Source organism: Gavialis gangeticus, unplaced genomic scaffold (genome assembly GCF_001723915.1).
Source record: "Gavialis gangeticus isolate Ggan-Ray unplaced genomic scaffold, GavGan_comp1, whole genome shotgun sequence".
Lineage (NCBI taxonomy): Eukaryota > Metazoa > Chordata > Crocodylia > Gavialidae > Gavialis > Gavialis gangeticus.
Genome location: NW_017729032.1, coordinates 191,827,348 through 191,849,805, shown reverse-complemented (window position 1 = coordinate 191,849,805; position 22,458 = coordinate 191,827,348). Strand labels below are relative to the sequence as shown.

Below are 22,458 nucleotides of genomic sequence, written 5' to 3'. Positions count from 1 at the left end.
CATTGTAAGTTTCTTCTTGACCTAAAACAGAAATAGACAGCAGAACCCACCCATATTGGAACTTGAATAAGCTTAGTGGAATTTCTACATTGGAAATAGGAAAACTCTCTAGAGAGAGCAGAGGCAACAGGAAGCATAATGCCACTACTTAAGAAGATTTTTGTGTTTTGTATTTTTTAAGGTTTTCTCTAACTGCAGTACTCAGCAGCTGACCCTCTTTCCCAACATGCAACTGGTAAAAAGGTTATTTAGCAGTGCATTAAGACCTTAGTTATAAATACACACACTAAAAATTGAGAGAGAAAAAATAATACTTTCATTTGTGAAGAAGTAAAGACCCTATAAATAAGGTGATTCTAAACCAAGGTTTCTAACCCTTGACCCACAGGCCAAAACCAGTCCATGGAGCCATGGAATCTGGCTCACAGGGCCCTCCATGGGTTGGGAAATTTGGCAGTGGGGGAGCAGTGGCAATTGATATTGCCACCACTTCCCTGCTTCCAAATTCCAAAGCCCTGTGTGGCCAGATGAGAGCAAACCTATGCCTCCTCTCCCTTGTGCAGCCAGATCAGGGTTAAGCTACTCCCCTTTCCTCCATACATCTAGATTGAGGCTGGGTCATGTCCCCTTCCCCCCATATGGCTATGCTGGGGGTGGGCCATCTCCCATCCCCTGCATGGCTGGATCAGGACTAGGCTGGCCCTGATCCCCTCAACACAGCTGGACCAGGCCCACCAGCAGCATCCAGCCTGTCAATGGATCATTCACTGCCCATCTGGCCCACAGGGCAAAAATATGAGCCTCCTTGCCTTGAGTATGAATCTTTAAACTTTATAAAAATTAGAAGCACTTATAATGTTGCATTTATAAGTTGAGTAGCATTTCAACTGCATGTGTGTTGTTGTGTTGTTCATTCTCTGTTGTCAAAGACAACTGCATCCAGCTTTCAACTGCATAGTAGTTGACAAAATTATTCTTTCCCAAAGAAGATTGGTAGAGTATAATTAAGTATAATGCTTGAATTGGTTCAAAGTTGAGAAACCAATTGGGATTCATGTGCCCACCTAATCTAACAAATATACTATAAAAGAGACTCTGAAATGACTAATAGTTTCCTAAGATACAGTTTCCATTATACATAGGCAGACCATAACAAGATCCTGGACAACCAGAACACTGCCATCCTGTGCTTTGAAAAGTGGGGGGCCACACCACCCTCTGGGCATACCACTCTGTGCTGCTCTGACTCCGTGCCCTGTGCCCCTGCATTTCCAGGATGTCTACTATAATTCCCCTCAGGCAGCCAGGACTGGCCTCTTAAATCCTGGACTGCCCTGGCTAAACCAGGACAGATGGCCACCCTAATTGTACATAACAGTATCTAAATGCTGAATTATTAAAAATCATGCTTTTCTAAAATAGTGCAACTTATAACACCCCACGTGCAGATCTCTCTGGTGGGAACTTTTCCAGAAAATATTTTTCTTCAGAACACACCACTTCGTCAAAAATTAAACTTTCTGGAAAGATATCACTGGTAAAACTTTTGTTGGGAAAAGTTTTGCACAGCCAAGATGGAACTTCTGGTTAAAATCAAATAAAATAAGATAGAGATATACTTGAAAAACTAGAGTCTAACCTAGCATGAAGAAGACACACTCTCCCTTGTTCAGACTGGGAATTTGAAACTGGATCTTTCCACATCTCAGATAAATAACATAGTTATATTAGTTAATTCACTAGTTTTGGCACATGAGCCATAAAGAATGAAAGCAAGTGATCAAGTGATTGTGGTAGCAACCTTTGGTTCAAGCCCTGACCTAATTAAGATTTTTTATACCGAAAGAAACAATTCAAACAGGAGTGACTGATATCAACCCATTCTTGAATAACAAACACTTTAAGGCACTCATCTATCATATAAAAAATCAAAGTTCAAATCCCAGTTCTGGTTCAGGTAGGGTAAGGCAGGGCTTGAATTTAAGCCATAGCTCCGATAATAAACCATCTGCTAAATAGTATTAGCTGAAAGATGGTTTGAAATGGATGGTGTATACCTGTTAAAGAACATGCACAGTCCTCTGGAGAGCAACTTAGAGTTTGGTGTGCCCCTTGCGATTACAACAGATAACAGATTTTAGCCCTCATTTGGCCTTCCATCCTTACTCCTGCACTAAATGATCTACCTCCTCCTGGACTCAGCCATCCAGGAATGTCCCATTTGGTCCTTCCCTTCCAGGGAAACAAATTGCCAACCCTCTCTCCCAACCAAATACAAATGCATACCCAAACAAATACCACCATGACCAACACTGTTTCTTAATGCTACATAAGAGCTCATCTCAAGGTCTTTTCTTCTGAGTCACAAGGATCTGGGCTTCTTCCTAGGATTACTTAACAGCTACACCCTTAAGAAGGCATCAAACAAATAAAGTTTGTCCTAAATATCATCTGCCTGCTGGAAGCTTGAATTTCTATTCCCATTCTGAATCTATTTCTACTATACTTCTGAATCCATTGCTGAGCTCCTGAATCTTTCTGCAGGACAGAGACCTGCAAGGCTATTTCCCTGTCTTTCTTTCCATGAGCTTATGAAAAGATCAGGATTTCCTTCTTTAATTAACTGAGCTTTGTCCTCTTTCAGGAACTCTCCCCCTTTATATAAGAACATAAAAATTGCCATTTATTGGGTCAGACCATAAGTCCATCTTGCCCAGTATCCTGTGTCACACAAGGTGCATCTAAACATGTGATTAATGTGTGTGAATAAACTCTGGAGCTTATTGCTCTAGAGCTTTTTCATGTGCAGCGGTGCGTATGTACATGCTGCTCCAGCTGGTCGGGGCACAGGGTTTCTCAGTGTGGGGCTAGTTAGCAGGCAGCCCCCATGCTGAAGCACCTTGCATCCTAGGCAACTGCTCAGCAGCACACGGAGATGGGGGTGAAGCTAGCTGCTCCCGGTACTGAAGCTCCTATTTCACACGTCTGCACGTTGTTTTTAACTCATTCCAATGAAGCTGTATTTGTTTTTCCTTCAATTGTAAACTGAATAATATAGCCCTAGGTCCTCAGCATATTAGTAAAAGTCTTTTTACCTGGAGAAAAATGTGTGTTGTTTTATATGTGATCATGCATCTGTAGGTGGGGGAGGGGGGCATGAGTTGGAGGGGGCTTTCTTTCTCCACACTCTCCTTCTTGACAGCTGCCAAGGGGCAGCACACAGCTGTTAGCTTGGCTTTGCCATGGCCAGAGCTGGTGGGTCAGGGAGTGGGGAGTGAGCTGGGGCTGGGGAGAGGCACTGTTCAGCAGCCTCCTGGGAGGGTGGGCAGGGTCAGTGAAGGCAGGCTTGAGCAAGAGCCAGTGCAGACAAGAAAACATCTGTTGGGGAGGGGAGGAGAAAGGGCTTGTAAACTTTGTGTAAAACACTATGAGTTAGAATGCCTCTCCTAATCCTATTACAGCAGCCAGAGTAAGTGATTTGTCTAGATGCACATGCAACTATTTCCTGTAGAGCAATCCTACCTGACAATCAAAGCAGAATGGGGATCAGGAGAATAGACTTAGTTTTTTGTAGGACATAATTTTAATAAAAAATAGCAGTGGGGTGGGCCTCATATTCCTTTTCCTACATGTTCTGACTCTCTACTCATAAGAATACATTATACCAGGAATGAAGTAAGTCTGGGCTCCAATCACAGAGCAATTGACTGACTGTAACCTGATTTTGTCAAGGTGGACCAGCTCTATGATGGCCCATCCTTCCAATTCAGTATCTCCCTGGAGATTATAAAGTTCTCACAGGAAGTAAAAAGGTTTCATATTGAAAAGTGATGAGGTAAAACAGCAATTAATGGAGTACTTGGAATATTATACAGCATTCTTGCTTCTGGCATAGTTACTTACAAAACTGATGAACCTGCATTTTTTTTTTATAGGAGCTACCGTTAATACTCATTCAATTGAACAGTGACTGTCAACATTTTCTATATTTAGCTACAAATTTCAGGGACATATATCTAACAGTTATAAAATTCTACTACAGGGTAGAATGTGGCATAAAAGGTTTTAGGTTGGTAGGATTGGTTTTTTTTTCTTGGAGAGCAAAACTACAGTAATAAATAGCAGCACTGTAATGTGGATGGTTTCGTATATTAAATTTGGCATATTCTCGCAATACTTAATGCATATTTAGGCCTTATATTATTAAAGTGGCTAGTTTGTTTAGAAGCTAAGTTTAATGTACAAATAAACCTTGCCACCAAGTACATTTTAACAAGATTTTTGATAGCTAATCCTCAAGATGGCAGCTGAAAAGGACATATACTAGAATTATTTTTATCATGTAGTCACTTTAGATAACTGTACTGGAAAAGGATTACAAGAGGTAAGGACTTCTAAATAGCCTGAGGAAACTGATGAAACAACAAAACCTTTCATACTATTATCATATTATTATTTCCACTACTGTGGAGAACTTAGAAAAAGGCTGATTGTGAAGTATTATATCTACTTCCATTTAAATTACTAATAAAAACTCATTATTTTGCACATGTCAAAATACTGCAATATCACAGAGCTGTAAGGAAAAAAATATCTGAAGTGTTGTTTTATAAATCCATATAATATAGATTACATCATTTGTATAAATCTCTTCAGACGATTGACAAGCAGTGTCTAGAGGAATATTACAGTATTTTGAGCTCTTTACTGCTATTATTTTTTCTTGCATAAACTCCAAACAAGATGCACTTCCTTAAATTCTGGTACATACTGTAGCATTTGATCTGCCTTTGGATTGAAAATCCAACCAGAGATTAAAAGGGGCATTGCCAACTCTCTCAGGTCATATTTGATATATTTAAGGAAAGAAACTTCTTCTGGTTGTAAGTGTAAAAAAACCCTACATCATTCCCAAAATATATTGCCTTGCTCTTTTAACCCTGTAGGTATTAGGTAAGGACAAGACTGTAGCATTCTTGATCTGCTGCTACAGAGGAGGGGTTAAATTTATATACTTTCCTGTTCTAGGAATTTAGGGGCAATACTTTTCACTGCCACACATATGAAACCCAGGTTTACCTCTTGCTTGTGGCCTCTCACCTTTAAGGCAGAAAGCTCTGAAAGTATTGCAGCAGCATAAATATTAAGGTTCAAGTTGAGAAGGGAGAGCCACACATTATTCAAAGTAGTCTGAAACTCCAGAATTAGAAGATACATTACATAAAGTAGTGGAAAATTAAAGGATCCTCAGGAAGCAGTAGTTTGAGAGAGGATAGAAGGTGTAGGTGAAGAACAGTAGGAACTGAAGACCTGTATTTATCTAACAAGTATAGGGGCAGCACAAGTTTCCCACACTGACTGGCAACCACAGTATAACGATTTTCAGTCACTATTGGCATACGTAAATTTAAGCTGCTGACCTGGAGGTGAAAGGCTACAAACTCCATTATCAGTTCTCTGAGAGAAATTCCTGAAGAATTACTTTCTGTGAATAACCAAAGTGTAATGATTCTATTTGCATGAGATAGGTACAAGTAGCAATCAGGTATTTAATTATGTTGCTAACTAAAAGCTTTGGCAAGGAATTGTTGTCTTTCAACAGTTTTTTACTTCTTTATTAAGCAAAAAATACTAATATTAATTGACAAATGACTATCATTTGCAAAAGCCATTAGAGAGGTGTTGACTTCAGCTAAGGGGAGCGTAATTTGTAGGATAATTACAGAGTCAGCTGGTGATTTCTAACCACTTCAGTTCTGCTTCTAATATCTATTTAGCACCAAAGATCTCTCCTGAACTGCTTAATAATTCAATGACAACCAGTGCTTTGAAAAATGGATTAAAGTGTAAACAGTCCAAGCCAAGAGGAGTCATTTGGTCAAGCTTTATTTCATATTGATTGTCATTAACATTAACACGGGTTCTGTACACCCCGCTTAACAAATTGTACATCTCAAGAGAAAGCAACTGAACTGAAAATTGGACTTAATGTTTAAACAGACTTCTATGTATGGTGCATAAATTGTCACAATGATAAATTATTCATTTAGATTTATAACATGAATAAAGAATCTTCTCTGAGGCAACTTTGATACAATATTAGAAAATATGATACAATGTGCCTATACAAGAAAATAACTAGAGAAAGCAAATAAAACTACATTCCAAGCATTCCTCCTACCACCTCCTGTCATCGTGTTGTTCCTTTCCCAAGTCAGTATAAGGAGGCTGATCTCTTCTCTCCCAATCAAAATTTAATTCCTGTCTCTCACTTCATAACTAAGGGCCTTGTTACATGTTGCACTGAGCTGCTCAAATATTTATCGGTGTTAGTGCTAGTTCAAGTTTGAAAAAGTCAAACTTTAAGGCTGAAAACCTTCTCTGACTGTTCCTGACATGCACAGCTGTGACTTATCACTAGATGGCTGCTGAGCAGGGCTGACTTGGAGCTGCAACTGGGAGTGCCCACTACAGGGCTGGTGAACCAGGACAGGCTTCTACCCTTGCTGTAGGCGGGGGAGGGGGCGAAATAGGCTCAGGGGTTGAGAACATAAAGCTGGGAGGCAGAGCATTAATGGGATAGGGGTGAGTAATAAAATGGGAGGTGGAAAGGTGAGTAATGAAATGGAGATGGGGAACAGTGTTGAAATAAAGGAAGTCAGCCAATGAAGGATAAAATAAAAATTAAAGGAAAAAAAAGAAATTAAGAGGAAGTAAATTAAAGAAGGTCTCATGTTTTAATACACTGGGATTTGGGATTGAGATGTAGGGGTGCTGATCATGCTTCCTGGGGTGACAGAGGTGGGGGTGGTGAGGGAAGGCACTTTTGAGGGAGCTACTGTTCCTGCTCCAGGAAGGAATCCTCAGCTCTTGGGGATCCAGTCCTTTACCTAGTTCTCCCCCAACCCCACTTAGACCCCACTCCTGGACCTGTCCATGCTCTGTGATCTGGCTAGCTGGCATGTGCTCTGCAGCCTGTTTGTATGGGGTTGGATGCACCCCTGGGGATGGGAAGGTAATACCTCTGGGGCAGAAGAGGGAGTTGACTTGGTGTCAGAACCAGGCCCTAGGAAATAGAGTTGAGGGGGTAGAAAGTGTGTCTACACAGAATAGGAGGGTTGGGGAAGGGGCAAATAGTAAACAGAGGCAGAGCTTAAGATGGGAGGAGAAATGGGTGGAACAAAAGGAGGGACAGGTTTAATAATAAAGGTTAATGAGTATAAACCAAAGTGTATAAATGTAGGAAAAAACTATTGTTCACTGCAGGTCCCTGGCTAGTTGTTTTTTGGGACCTGGCCCAAAGCTGTCTTCATTCTGAATAAAGCTGTTGCAAGCAATGTGTGCTGGTGTTTGCTCCCTGCTTGCTCTGGCTAATGAGTAACAGGATCCATGGGCAATTGGATCGTAGTCACCTTAGTTGTTGGGCACCGGATGGAGTCAGGGTCTAATATCTGTGTCAGAGCAGAAGCCTATGATTCTTTCTGGCATGGTAAAATGAACTAGTTTATGCTTCTTTCCTAATAAATTGAAGTCTATAGAGAAATTGCAGAAAGATATTAGATGACTATCTGTACCCAAGTAAGTGCACTGCAAAACAGGGGGGTAACCACTGAAATGGAAGTGCCAGCTGAACTCTAGTAGTAAGATGGACGTGTCAGTAGAGATTTAAAAAATACTACAAAACTCAGGAAAGAAGATTACGGAAGCTGACCAAAAGTAAGACTACAGACAATACCCAAGTTAAGAGATGAAGACAACTCTACAATGAAGTCATACACTAGGCACACTACATACATTTTCCTAAGTACAACAAAGTGAACATACGTCTTTTTGTGTGAATGTCTCATTCTCCGGGCAGCCTTAAGAAGTGGCTTCCCTTCCTAGAAACAATAATGGTGGGAAACAGGGAAAGCACAAATCAAGATTTTCTGTCAACAATACACATAACAGGCAACTTAAGACTGTTGCCACAGTCTGCAAGTAGTTGAGGAAGATATTGTGGAGTTTAAGGCTTCCCTGATGGATACCAGTAATGACTATAGGCTGTACAAAAGCTTCAAGCTCCAGAAAAAAGTGCTTAAGTAAATAGGCAGAGCGTGCAGCCAGGGGTACAAAAACACAAACCCACTTCCAAGAACTCACAGAGGCTGGTGCCCCAACCCAGTTCTTTTTCAACCTGGAGAAAAGCTGCAGAACTCTTTAATCTGAACATTGGTCTTGTCTCACTGGATCAAGAAAAGCCTTTATTCAGGTCAACCACCACTTCTCATCTTGCACTAAAACCTTTTAGTTTTAGGCCTGTCTTCACCTTGACCATCCAGCTCCTGTGCTAGGACATATGTAGCTTCCTGAAGGTGAACAGAGAGCTATGTGCCCCATTTCCAGTATGCAGGGGCATCCAGCAGGGCTGTTGTCTCTCTGGAATTCTCTGTGTCTTAACCACCGAGTTGCTGCCCTGCACACTGCAGCAACACTTGATGATCTTGACCCTCCCACTGGCTGAAGTCCTAGCTGCTGCCCCACCCTGCCCCACCAGTTAAGGTGTATGACATGATTTTTTTGTGAACCATGAGTGTGATGTCTAGTCCCTGATTGGGTCTAAAAGCATGCCTCCTCAGCCCATATCAACTGGGCCAAAAGTAACAAATTTCTCCTGGGTTCCATGCCAGTGATCTGCCATGAGATTTGCCTGGAGGCCTGTCTTGGTGCCATGGCTTCAAAGACCTGGATGTTTTCCTATGTCCACCAGTCTACCTAGCCAAGAACTAGGAAGGCCTCAGTGAGGAGGCTGAGGCACAACTACAGCAACTCTTCTGCTTCCCAGTCCAGGGGCATGTCACATTTGAACTCTGACACTTGACCTTGCAACAAAGTGTGGACCAGTCCATGTCATGCTGGGCCACTGAGTGGGCCCTGTGCAAGGTGGAAGATGGGCAGCTGGTCCTGCATCTGTAAAACCATGGGGGGTATAGGGGTGGGAGTTTCAGTCTCAGGTGGCATAGGCTGCTTGCAGATATTTAACCCCCCGCCCACCCAAAAAAAATGGTGCTTTACTTTAAACTTGGCATGTTCCCGCACTGCGCTCCATTCATATGCAAAAGAGGCAGTGCCTTAGTTGAACCCGGCTCGCCTAATGTCTGTATAGGTTGAGTGCTTTAGTGGGGCTTTTTTGGTGCTTTTATCTAATAACTGATTGAATCAGCTATTAGATAAAAGTGCCAAAAAGCCTTGCTGAAGCACTTGATCTATACAGACACTACAGGGCTGGGTCCTAAGTAATTCACTGCTTCTTTTGGTAAAGCGTGGGGGGCTTTTTTTGTTTGTTTGTTTGGTTATGTTAATGTCTGTAAACAGCCATGGTATTTTTTTTTTTGTTTCTAACAAGTATTTCACACTCATCTCCTGAAAGGGCCACATGCCTTTGCACTTTTACCACTTAATATTTGAATAATAACATTTTTAAAAAGTAAAAAAAATACCCCACTCTCTCTTCCCCTTACTCTTCCCTCCCTCCTTCTCACATGCAGACACACACAGAGACACATGCTCATGTGCAACTGCTTCCCCTGTTAGTATGGTCATATGGTTTGAAAATTCACTATTTAGCTTTAGAAACTCTCACTCCTAAAATGCATTAACTTTCCCTATTTATGTACATAACCTGGTACTTTAATATTTATTGAGTATAAGATTAGGCTTTCTCTTCTATAAATCTCAGGATCATGAATGGCACCATTTAAAAGTAATAGGTACAGTGGTTCCCTTCTAGCCTTCTGGTATCCAGGCCATCTAATTACTTCCTAGGTAGAATGCCAGTAAACATTCCTGTCACACTCTTTCTCATTTAATTTTTTAAATTGTTTCATTGACTTGCTTTGTATGTCCCTAGACTGTGTCCTGTTATTCTGATGTATAAAGAATAACCACTAAGATAGATGATTCCCTGTCATCCAACTATGTGAGAACTAATACGTAATAAAATCTCACAATTATGTTGTTCTAGCATCCTCATACGCCTCACCCATTTTAAGCACTCTTATTAACTTGGTCGTTATTGTAATACGTTACTGTGCAATAGCTTATGTAATTTGACAGCCTATCAACCCAGGTGGAACATTTCTCACTTTTGGTAGATTGAATGGGATGGAATTACTGTAGCCCCAATCTAATAGAATTTCATACATTTCAGTTTTAGTAAAATAGGATAAACAGATATAATTCTGGAGAATTAAAGAGCACAGGAAGCTCACTGCCCCTTAGATCTTGGTTAGACCAAGAAATACCCATGATGCTTTCACCCAACCTCCTACTTGCCTTTCTTGTAAAACTCCTCATTTGTCTTGTTGAAATTCTCAAAACACCCTTTTCTGCAGGAAATCGATAAAGAAAGGCTAGTAAGATTCTCCAATGATGGCTTTACCAAAATATTACACATAGGTTCATCTGGCTCTATATTTGAACAATTTTGCACATCTAAATCTTGCACAGGAATTTTCAGCAGCATCTTCTCTCAGGTCTTTCAACTTGGTCCCTACTTCCCCCTTCTTTTCTATCCTAGCTAATTGTTCGACTTTTATGGCAAAGTGATACTCCCCCTGCAAAAAATAAGTCCCCTTACAGTGCTATCATACATGTTATTCCAAAGCTTCTTCAACTTGGAAGTTCTTTTTTGTAGCTCAGGAAACAGATTTTCAAATGTGTAAACAGTCAGTGTTCTTATTTAATAGCCAGCCTCAAGATCTTTAATTTTGAGAAAACATCTATATCTTAACATCTTAAAACAACTTTAAAAGGCTTATGCATCAGTTTACTCAATTTGTTCAAAGCATTACAACATTACCACTTGTTATTTAAACCCTATTCAAGCATAAAACCCCAGAGTCTGGATATAGTTTTCTATGAGAAAGTTCTTTATAGTGCATAAGAGTACATTTCTGAGATTTAGTCCAAAAGATTAAATCTTTAAACCAACATATCTAAAAACATAGAAAATTCAGCTTATGGTGTGATGCCCATTCTTGACGAAATACAAAAGAATGAACTGGATTTTGGAGAGCAGGAAAAAACCCCATTGCTTTTTGCTTTCTTTAATGGAAAGTAAAATGAAGTATTTTTTGAAGCTCATGTCTTACTGAATAAGAATGGAGCCCTCCATTGAATCACTTAGTCTTCTTGAACAGTGGTTTTCAACTGGGATGCTGTAAGGTCCCCCTAGGAGTGCAGCAGCCAGGTGAAACTGCCCCACATACTCCCCCTGTCTTAGGGTTTACCCAGCCTAAAACAGGCAGCAGAGCTGTTTTGTACTGTACAGCTCTTTCTGGTCTGTGCCTCCCCTGCTGCTTCTTTTTTATGGCTAATGTATATACAAAGCAGCAACTATAATTTTATACTAGATTTTATAGTAACTACAATTGCGTAAGGAGCAGCAGAGTGTATTTATGGGTCAGGCATTGAGTCATTATATGCTCCGTGGTCTGTTTTGGGTGACTACAGTCACACACTGAAGAGTTTTTAATTTTCCATTTGTGCATTAAGTATCCATAACTCCCATTGGTTGTGTAGATATGGTTTAGAGTTGCCCATGAGTGTCACAGGAGATCAAAGCCAAGGACCTTCTGCATTGGATCTATCACAAGTTGTTTATTTGTGACTTCCTGTGAACACCATTTGGTTTTCAAGGTTCATCAGGGTTGAAGTCACACTGCTGAAAGTTAAACATGTAGATCCAGAAGGGCTTGTGCAAGTTTAGGTGATGATGAGAAGCATTGTCAAGGTCCTGGTGGATGGGAAGATATATGTTTTCCTCAATTCATTAGACTTCCCTCCTCTGCTACATTCCCCTGAGAAACAGGTGCAAGTTGAATTGTCCTGTGCATGTCTGCTTCTGGGAGGAGTGTTGGGGATGCTGAACCAGGAGAAGTTGCACAGCATAAGGCAGTTCATGTGTATATTAGGCTGGTCAGAGCCTTAATGAAGGAGGTATGTATTCGCATGGCACAGCCCTGCCTGGGCTGACTGTGCAGCAAGGGTAGTACCATGCAACTGCACAGCCTTTCCCAACCCAGCTGAGAAGCCTTCAGAGAAGCCAAGGCAGCACCAATGGTAGTTCTCAGCCAAGTGGTGGTAGAATGCCTTGACCCTGAAAAGGTTAAGAACTGCTGTCCTAAAATGTATTTTTTTTAAATACACATTTTCATAAGAAAGACATTATATGATATTTTATGATTTAAGGGGTTCCAGTTCACAGAGAACATTAATGGTATTAAATTCACTGGTGCTTTCCTATCATCTTTAAGCAGGAGGATTATAGCAAAAGAGACAATTTTTTTCCATGCCTTATCTACAGCCTCACAGGAAGAGAACTATGGCAGACCTAATTATATCCACAATGTACCCAGAGAAGAATGGTGCAGAGGTGAAATTTTCATTAAAACAATTACTCATATCTTCATATACTAATTCATATACAGATTCTAAACTGTAGAGTGGGAGTTTCTAAAATATGTATCAACTGTATTTCAGTGCTAATGAGCATTCTGAATCCTTGTCATGAGAAGGCATGTACTCAGAGATTTGGTAAATCCCAGTGACAGAGAAGAAGAAGAGAGGCACAGATAGTCAAACTCCAAATTAAATTCAAAGCATGACATTTTTCTATGTGGTGTATCCTGATTATCCATTAGCCAAAGTAAGTGGAAACAATCTGACATCAAATATCACAAGCAATGTTCATATAGGTCCTTACCTTGTTAATGCTACATTCGGCACTGGTGCAACATGGGATAATATTGCACAGCTTAGGTAGCATGCCACATGCAGTTATTTCTAAGAAACATCATTAGTAGGAAAAAATATTATAGAAAAAGAAAGCTAGTATTATTTACAGATGTTAAGCTTCAAGACAGATTTTAAAATCATAAGAAAGACAACTAAAATTCCTACTCACATTCAGAAGTTATATTTTTAGACTTTTATTTTATTCAATTAAAAAGAAAAACCTAGCCAGTGAAAAAATAGCAACACTTCATATTTTTCTTGGGTAGTGTTTAGTGAAGGGTAATATTCCAAAGGAGGATACAATTTGTTTTTATCGCCTTTGAAGCTCTAGTGTTTATCTTCTCATTGATGTGACCTGCACATTACAAACTAGCATCTCTCTCCAAATCAAATAATCTTCTTGTCAGCTTGGCTGATATTGCAACGTCTGCTGCTGGCACTTTTTAAAAGCTCAAATGAGTCACTGTGCATTCTTTTCTTGCAGAGCTCTTTACCCTGGCCATGGGATGAAGGAGTATTTATATATGTGTGTATATATATATATAATTGAAATATGTTAAAATTAAAAACCTTTTTTGCTTCAATATACTAAAAATACAAGGGAAACAAATATATAATTCTTCAAATTAAAGCCAGCTTAAAGAGAGATGAACCCTAAAGATGTATAGACAAGTTAAATAAACACAAATGCCACCAGCTATTCTAACAATGCGACTAAAGACAGCAATAATGGGAATAATATATATCCATAAATTACAACACGGAGAGGCAAACAGATAGGTAGGCCTATTGCATATCAAGGTTTCATTACTGATGTAAAACAGACAAAAAACTAAGAGTATCACAGGCAAAAACAGACCAACATGATATGTGCCCTTAACTTTACTTTGTTGACAGCACATGAAATTGATAGTATCAATTTTTCTTGCAATTTCACACATACCCAGATCCTAATGGTATTTAAACTGGCAATTCCTTTATAAGCCCTATACTCCCATTGAGCACTGGCTTAATTGGGAGTTAGGAGCCAAAACACTTTTGAGGAGTTAAGCTGTAGCCTATAATAGAGTAGCGACCAGTTTGATGTTCATTATACCAGTGGAGGGATCTATGAACATGTCAGGGGAATAACAGAATATAGATGTTGATTAACTCTGTAGGTTTTCTGACTGTACCATTCAACTTCATTATTAATACTGTAATGCCTGGTTATGTAAACACTTACACACAAGCTTCAGTGGGACTTGTCACATCTTTAGAGTGTGTAAATGTTGACTTGAGTAGGTCTCAGTACTCAGCACTTGTAGGACTACTTCATAAGAATGTTTGCATAATTGCATGCTTCCCAGAAATATGTTACTTAAAGTGGTTATACTGTGGGACAAAAATGGGTATGTCAATAAAACTGAGGCCACAGACAGGTGTTGTGTTTCTACTGGGAAACTTGCTGCTCTCCCAATGTACAGTGCTCCAGTTTCTACTCAGTCTACTCCAGAGGGACTGAATGGGGAGTGGAGCAGCAGGGAAATGCTCCTTGCCTCTTCCCAAAATCAGGGGCTTCCTGGTTTGGGAAATGGGCTTGCAGCTTTACTCCATTACTCCCATCCCCTCCCAGAATGGTCCAGGATGGGAGGAGAGCAGTGGCTGCTCCCCATGGCTTCCCCAAGGAAGACCACTGCAGTCTTGTGAAAGCATAGAGAGCAGGAGAAAGAGGGCAGCTGCCAGCTGATGCTTAAACTGAAGCAAGTAGGTTTAGTTTGAATATCAGGAAAAAACGTATTCACTGTTGGAATGGAACAGACTGCCTAGGAAACTTCTGAACTCTCCACCACTAAAGGTATTCAAGAAGGGGCTGGAGAGAGGTAATTTATGCCTATGCTCTATTATGGGTATTTCCCATACTTCTGGGCTCTGCTGGTTGTTGCATGGAGGGAATTTTCCTTTTTCCTTCCACCCTGTGTGTTGGAGTTTTTTTAAGCTTCCCTCAGAGGCATTGGGTGCTTGCTACAGCCAAGGTTGGGGATTAGGATCGGGGTTTGCCAATGCTCCTGCTGGGACTTGAACGTGAAGGTTCCTGGCTGGAGGATCTTTGCCCTTCTGCTCAGAATCAGACTGACTGTTGTATTTTGGTCAGGAATTAATTTTACCCCATGGACAGACTGGAATAGAAAGTGGGGGGTTTTGCCTTGCTTTGTGTGGACCTCTTCCACTTCCTTCCTCTTCTCTTAAGCATATATTAATCACCTTTACCACAGCCGGCCATTGGCTGCCATGGTCCCCTGCTTTACCTGTGGCAAGTTAGGGTGTTGTGTCAGGGTTGACTATGTAGTTTTGCAGAGAGGTTGGACAATGGATTTGTATAGGATGGTTTGGATAAGAATGATTCTGCCTCAGGCCAAGGGTTGGACTAATGGCCCCTCCAGATATTCAGATAAAAGTGTGATTGGATCTGATGCATGATCCACACAGTTGTGCTTCCTGTCATGCCACACATGCATGGCAAGAGGTGTGAATGTGGGATCACACATAAGATAACATCATTCCTTCTTGCCAGTGCAGGACGAGCCCATGATCTTGATCCAGGAATCACCCTGTACTGGCAAATAGCAAGCTCCCATGGCTGGGGGCTCCTTCCATTGGTGGGGCTCCCAGCCACAAGAAGGCATAGTTCATAGATTTTATAGACATTAGGCCTGGAAGAGACCTTGTAAGATCACGGGGTCCAGCTGCCTGCCCAAGGGGCAGGAAGTCAGCAAGGGTCAAAGGATCCCAACAAAATAGGCATCCAAATGTTTCTTGAAAGTGTCCAGAGTAGGTGCTTGAACTACCTCTGTGGGGAGACTATTCCAGGCCTTGGGGGCTTAGACAGTAAAGAAGTTTTTCCTTATGTCCAGCCTAAAATGATCTTCCAGGAGCTTGCGAGTGTTGGGCCTCGTCTTCCCTTGGGGTGCTCTTGTGAACCAGCGTTCCCCCAGATCCTGATGCATACCCCTTATGTACTTATAGGCTGCCTATTGAGATGCTTGATGATTGGGACACGTCAATACAAGCAAACAAGAAAATGTGGTGGCGGAGGGGGAAGCTATAGCACATATTGTAAGTGCTCCTGTATCAGAAAGGACAGGCTGGTTTTGGTCAGCAACACACACTACAATGACCATTAAGAGCAACCTGACACTGATATGCTGCTACCAATGAGCATCTACTCTATCAGCATTATCTTCAGCTCATGTTGCAATGAGATAGACTGTGTAGCTGTTCCAGATGCAGGTACATGACATTTAAGTTCACCAGAGCTAAACTGCAGAGCCCCAACTCAAACCTCTATAGTAAACCATTGCAACTATGATGCTAATTTGAAAGGACACATTTCTCCACTGAAGAAGGGGAGGTACAATACACACTGGAAGATACCAGTAGCTAGCCAGTTTCCATCTTTAGCCTTCATGTCAATTCACTCAATTAACTTAGCTGACCTTGTCTTGTATTTCTTTAGTAAAAAAAAAAAAAAAGATTTATTACAGAAGTTTCAGGCTCTTCACTGATATGCAATACAGGTGGTTAAAGGGAGAAATATTTTAGATTTATTTTTTTTTAACTACACAACAGGTTGAGACCTACTTAAATGTATTTGGACAGAAGTAAACCCCCCCCCCCCCAAAAAAAAAAACAAAAAAAAAAAAACGCTCTTCCCACCATTTCCCAGTACAGAGAGGCAGTCATTTGTGGTATACTTCAAACGAAATGTTCCAGACTAGACAAGCCATACAACAACATACAGAGACATTACTAATTTAATGTTTTTGGACCCAATGGCTGAGAGCCTGGCTCAGCGAATGGCTCACCCAGCTGCAAGGATGCATTGTGCACCCCTTCAACTGGGAGTCCCATCAACAGCAGCCTCCCTACATTGTGTACCCCTTCCAGCTGGAAGCCCTGATCAGTTGACGGGGCTTCCAGCTGTGGTGACACCCCTGGCCACATGTTCAATTAATGGCATGATAGGAACCAGCCACAAAATTATTACATATTTTTTGTGGAATAACTTTGTAGTTTATTCCTGCTTTTATCACACCATTAATTGATTGAACATGTGGCCAGGTCACAACTTAAGATATGATAAACTGGCTAATCATTTTTTAAATGTCATGTGTGGCTGGGGCCTAGATGACTTATGCAGGTCCCTGCCAGATCTACATCCCTATGATTCCATGACTATCTCCTGGAAAGACTTCTAGCAATGGAGATTGCTCAGAAATTTCCACCACTAGAAATGAATGCCCATTTGTGGCTTCAGAGATGAATTGTTGTTCCATTTCCCCTTCATTTCCTTAGTATCATCTCAAAACAGTTAGGCAAAAGGGAGTTGTCAAAAAGGTATTCAGCCTGTAGCTGTAACTTATAGGTGCACAGATGTCCTAGATTTTCTAATATTAGTGGTGCACTGACCTGTAAAAATCAACTTTACCGGTGCTGACCTAGAGTTACAATAATCAATGAGATCAAATTGGTGAGGAAGCACATTATTTTGGATCACTGAACACCACCCCCACCATCTGTATGACAATGCTAGCATATACTGGCATATTACTGAATGTAAGTAAACTATGCAATAGTTTTCACTACTGTCAAATATTAGCTACTCTAATTAAACTGTTTTTTTTCCCTTCCATGCCATAAGGAAGGATCAATCTGAAAACAAACAAACTGCATATGATACAGTTTGTGGAAGTCATATCCCACGTGAAGCATTTCATTAAGACCTATATAGGAATTTACTTGCATGTGGTACCCCTAGGCATGTTAATACTTATTTCCATGTTACATGGGCTTCAGTTTGCAGTACCTGACACTGTCTACTAATACAGAAAACTTATCTGAGTATGGAATTAAATGCAATGCCATAGAAGACAGAACTGCACTAATTAGAAACAACTTTTGTGCAGTTTTGAAAATATGTGGTTTTCACATGTTTTAACATCTGACCTCTCAAACTGACAGAAAATACAGAATAGAAAAAAGATCCTGTATTTTAAAGTACTTTGTTAATAAGGTTACTGGGCTATGAATGGAAATTTGTTGATTTTATTTCAAAATTAATGAGGATGAAGAGTAGACTATGATTTTTTTTTCATTTTTTGATTAATAACGTTATATAACAACATGTGGCAACACATGATTCAGCATGATTGTTTTGATAACATATGTTACAACAAGTTCCTAAATCACATTTTACTTAATAAAGGTTCCTTGACTCTCCAATCACAATTTTTGGAAATGTCTTACCACACTTGTTTTTTCATTTTTTTTCCAAGTGCTTCATTTTAAGAAATGTCATTAAACGTTTTTTATACGGTACTTTCTAAAATGGCATTTTTGTGTAATTAGTACCCAGTAAAAGAGTCGAATGTACATACAGATATGATCTTAATCCACCTCACCCCCCACACCCACTAGATAGTATTGGGCTGCATCATGACGATTGATGCTGAATGCTTTGAAAGAACACTGTACAAATGATTACTTTCTCCACCACTGAAACTGTACATTTTCTAAGATAAAATATTACACTTCATAAGAATAGATGATACTGCACAACTGTTTAGCACGGGAAATGAACAACATCATATAAATTTAAAACTGAGGTGGAGAAATATTTAGGCAGAATGTAATTACCCAAACTGGAATGTGTCCAGGACACTGGGGCTAATGCAGGAGCTCAAATAGAGACTGGAGCCCAATTCCAGTCTACAAATACCCTCAGAGAATATTCTGAACACTGCTGTGTTTGTAAAAGCTACATAACCTTGAGCTGAATTGTCTCACAGTAGTGTATATTGTTAGGCAATATAGTACCCTTAGAGATGGAAATTCAGAAACAAATAATACTTCTTTAACTTGCATCAAGCAATGGTAAAATTACTTACTCATTTGTTTTTGTATGCAGGTATATCTTATGGATATTTCCCTACCATTTGTAAAGTGAATGAATGACATGTCATAATTCAAAAGGTGGTGCAGTTCACAAAAATTAGAGTTTAAAGCAAATTCATAGCTACTACAGTATTGACAAGCTATTTAAAGTTACTACTGACAAGCTTCCTTTACTTACTGTGGATCTGGCATATTTCAGAAAGCTGTTACCATTGTCACATTTGTTTAGCACACTGTTTCATGAATAAAATTGCCAAATATCTTTATTTTTATAAATTGTCCTACTGTTGAAATGTGACATTTACAACATAGTTTCTCTATGCATAGTTGCCCAATATTAAAAAAGTGTACACCAAAATAGAAACAGCACAATAAGAAATGTTGACATTAGCTGAATGTCAGTGCTCTTATAGTATTACAAATTATTTATTCTAAATTTTGTTTCTTTATATGTGGTAACAAAGAGACATAAGTTTTCAGATGCCATTAGCATTTGATGGCATTGAGTGAAATAGGTTTATTAGAAGTCATCCCAACAGCATATGAGGAAACTGGCTTCATTTATTTGGTAAATGAAAAGCAAGGGACAATAAAATGTTTAATAAAGTGGAAGTCTTTTTCCTGGATATATGTTGTACCTTCACTAAAAAGGAACAAAGTCAATTAGTTTTGACTCTGGAATGGGACATACATCAAACCTTAGGGCCTTACTCATAGTTATTACACACACTCTATCATCATTAATCAAGTGCAAACCAGGTTAAAATCACTAGGCTAGTGTTTATGTCCACTTTATCCAGATATAAATTACTAAAAGTAATGATATCAGTACACGATTCACTAGTCAATGAGAAACAGTCATCCTGAGTCAAGTGACCTAGATACTGACATGGGGTACACATAGGTTGAGCATGATGCCCCTCCACCTCCTGTAACCAAGCTCTATTTTCTACTGAACTCTCTTATATAGTTCTCTTTATTGCACTCCACCTGCCAAGTCCTAGGTTTTAGTGGTGGGTAAAATCCATTCCAAGCAGACAGTCTTGCTCCTCACTCAAAATGTTTAGTGTTTTAGGCTAGGGACAGAAGTTACACATAAACCATTTTAAGTGATCAGAAACTGATTTAAGCCTGTAACAGAAAAGAAGTTCAGTGCACATAAACCAGTTTCAAAATGGCTGAAATTGGTTTAAGATAAACCTGCTTGAATGTAGAATCAGACTTAAATGATTTAGGTCAAGCCAGTTTATGAAACTTCTGTCCCAGTCCCCTTCCTAGTTCAACTTAAATCACAGTACCCCAGTATCGAAGCATTTTGCAGCCCTGGGCTAGACTGTGCTGTCTGACCCAGACAGCAGGGCTGGCCCTGTCCGTCTGCTCCCAAGCTGGAGCAGAGCATTAAACTTCCCTTCCCCTGACTATAGAGCTGCCCTGCCCTGCTGCTGTGACTGTGGACTACAAATCCAAGAGGCACCTGGAAGCAGAACAAGGAAGCAATGAGCAACCCTGCAGAGTCCTGCTGCTGTGATTTTGGACTGCAAATCCCAGAGATCTCAGGGGCAGCAGGAAGAGGAAGTAAATGCACAGCACATGCTGGCTATGGGCCAAAGAGCCATGCTATAGTACCCCTCCTCCCCCCCCCCGGGCTTCTGGCTTGAGCCACAGAAGGCATGTGGTTCATTTCCTGAATCAAAAGTGAATCTTCATTTGCTTATTCAAGCTTTGAAATTTAGACTTGTCATGTCTGAATTTTGAGTGCCGATGCCAGCAAAGCAGGAGACTATAATAACGTAGTAAGGACACCAGCCCTACAAACCCCTCAGCACTAGTGGCCTTTATTCCTTTGCTGAGGAATGTACTGCAGTTGGAATTTGTTAAAAGTTTGTTCTCCATACTTAAGAGGCTTGTTGACTTCAATGATAAAAATTGCAGGTGCACATCACATATTTAACCTTTTGAACCCGCTGAGGGCAGTAAAGTAGGTCAGATGAATAATGTATTTAGGTCAGATGAATAATGTATCTAGGTCACTAGTGTAGGAACATAATTGGCGGTCAGAAAATATTCACAATTGGCATGTAGCGATTGGTCACCGCTGACTATAACTAAGAACAGACTCCCGCTCAAAGGCGGAGAACTCCGTGCACACCAAAGAGATACTCTCAGTGGATTGGCCACTCGCAGACATCTCCCCACCATCGACCTTCATTTCGGTGTATTTGTACCAGTTCGTTCATCCTTCTCATCAAACAGCTCTCGGAAGTTTACTGATCAAAAGTGCATTATAAATTTTCCCTGTGAATGAACTGTTGACCAGTTCTGGGACTACTAAGTCGGGCAGCCGCACCTAGCCTTCGGGTTAGAAAGCAAGGGCTCGGCTTGGGAACCCTGTGAACCAACAGACTCCTTCAGATTATTCTGTTTTATGCACTGTAACTGAACAAGTCAGCTCTCCTGCCCACGCTGTGACCATCAGTAGCGTAAGTACAATAAACTTTTTATATAACCAATACGCTCAAAGCCGCCTGACTCCTACTCGCTGCTAGTCCCTACTTGTCTGGTCATCTATCCCTTCCGCACCAAGCCGGTCATGCCGACCCAGGCTCACAGGTCAAGGGTACACCGGGTTCCGAGGAGCAACATGGCATCATGAACAGGATCAATGGGAGGCGAATTGGAGTCAGAATTAATACGCCACTGCCCATGGCGTGAGGGAGACCGTGATTGTGCGGATTCAGAAGATCTGTGGGCGCACATCGTTTACCATCAGGCAGATGGTCTCATCAACCCATTAAACACCGGGTATATGTCCCTCATAGGGGACAAAGGGGGCAAGGAGTGGGCCATCCAGCTGGCACCAAGCTCCTTTGGATGCGTAATGAGCTGGAAAGGAGTCACCTTTCAGCCCAGGGACGAGGTCGGGAACTCATCTCTGGCGCGCGTGAAACCTTACGTTACGGTGAACCCAACACCCGCCCAAGAATTCACGTGCTGCATCTGACATGTACGGGAAGGGAGAGAAGACACCCTGCCCGACAAGTTTAATTGCCTGAACTTGCCACCTGATTCACACAGACACGAATTGTTAACACAGCTCCGCGAAACCCTAGAATCAGAAGGTCGTATGGTATCAAAGTGGTCTGGTCCCAAATGAGACAAAGGAAAAATAATTAATGCCTTGTTCCGTACTGTGATGGCATTACTGCGCGAAAACGTGAATCTGGAATCGCAGCTAAGTACGGCTAGCAAGAATGCTGAGGATCTAGCGGTAAAGTGCAGCGCTCTGCTAGCGCCCACAAATGGCGCTGAACACAGGGAAAAGACAGTGCCTGAAAATGGTGCTGACCACAAAGAGCCGCGCCCAGAATTTGGCACTCAGCCAAAGGGGAGGTTATACCCAAGCCTAGAGGGGCTGATGACGAATGATGAGACATCACCATATAAAACCATGCCTACCTCCTGGCCAGACCATCTTCCTACAACCGCCCCGCCTCCGCCGTATCTAGGGGAGCCTGAAGAAACATCAGCAACGAAAGGAAAAAACAAAGCCGACGGAAAGGGACTTACACTTTCTGCTCTTCCCATCAGCGTACACAAGTTTACTACATGAGGGGCCGGAGCGCCAGCACAGCTTACTACAACGACGTGTTCTAGAACTCAGACGGAGATGAGCAACCTCCGTAAAGAGACCAGAATCCAGCCCGAAGAAACCCCCATCGTCTGGCTAGGCCGCCTTGTAGTGGAAGC

General features: G+C 41.0%; 1 protein-coding gene across 3 annotated transcripts in view; it reads right to left on the bottom strand.

The window, feature by feature from the left end:
- The window catches only part of IL1RAPL1 (interleukin 1 receptor accessory protein like 1), a 1,649,761-nt gene that overhangs the window by 534,340 nt on the left and 1,092,963 nt on the right, over positions 1-22,458 (bottom strand). The gene's annotated exons all lie outside the window — the stretch shown is intronic.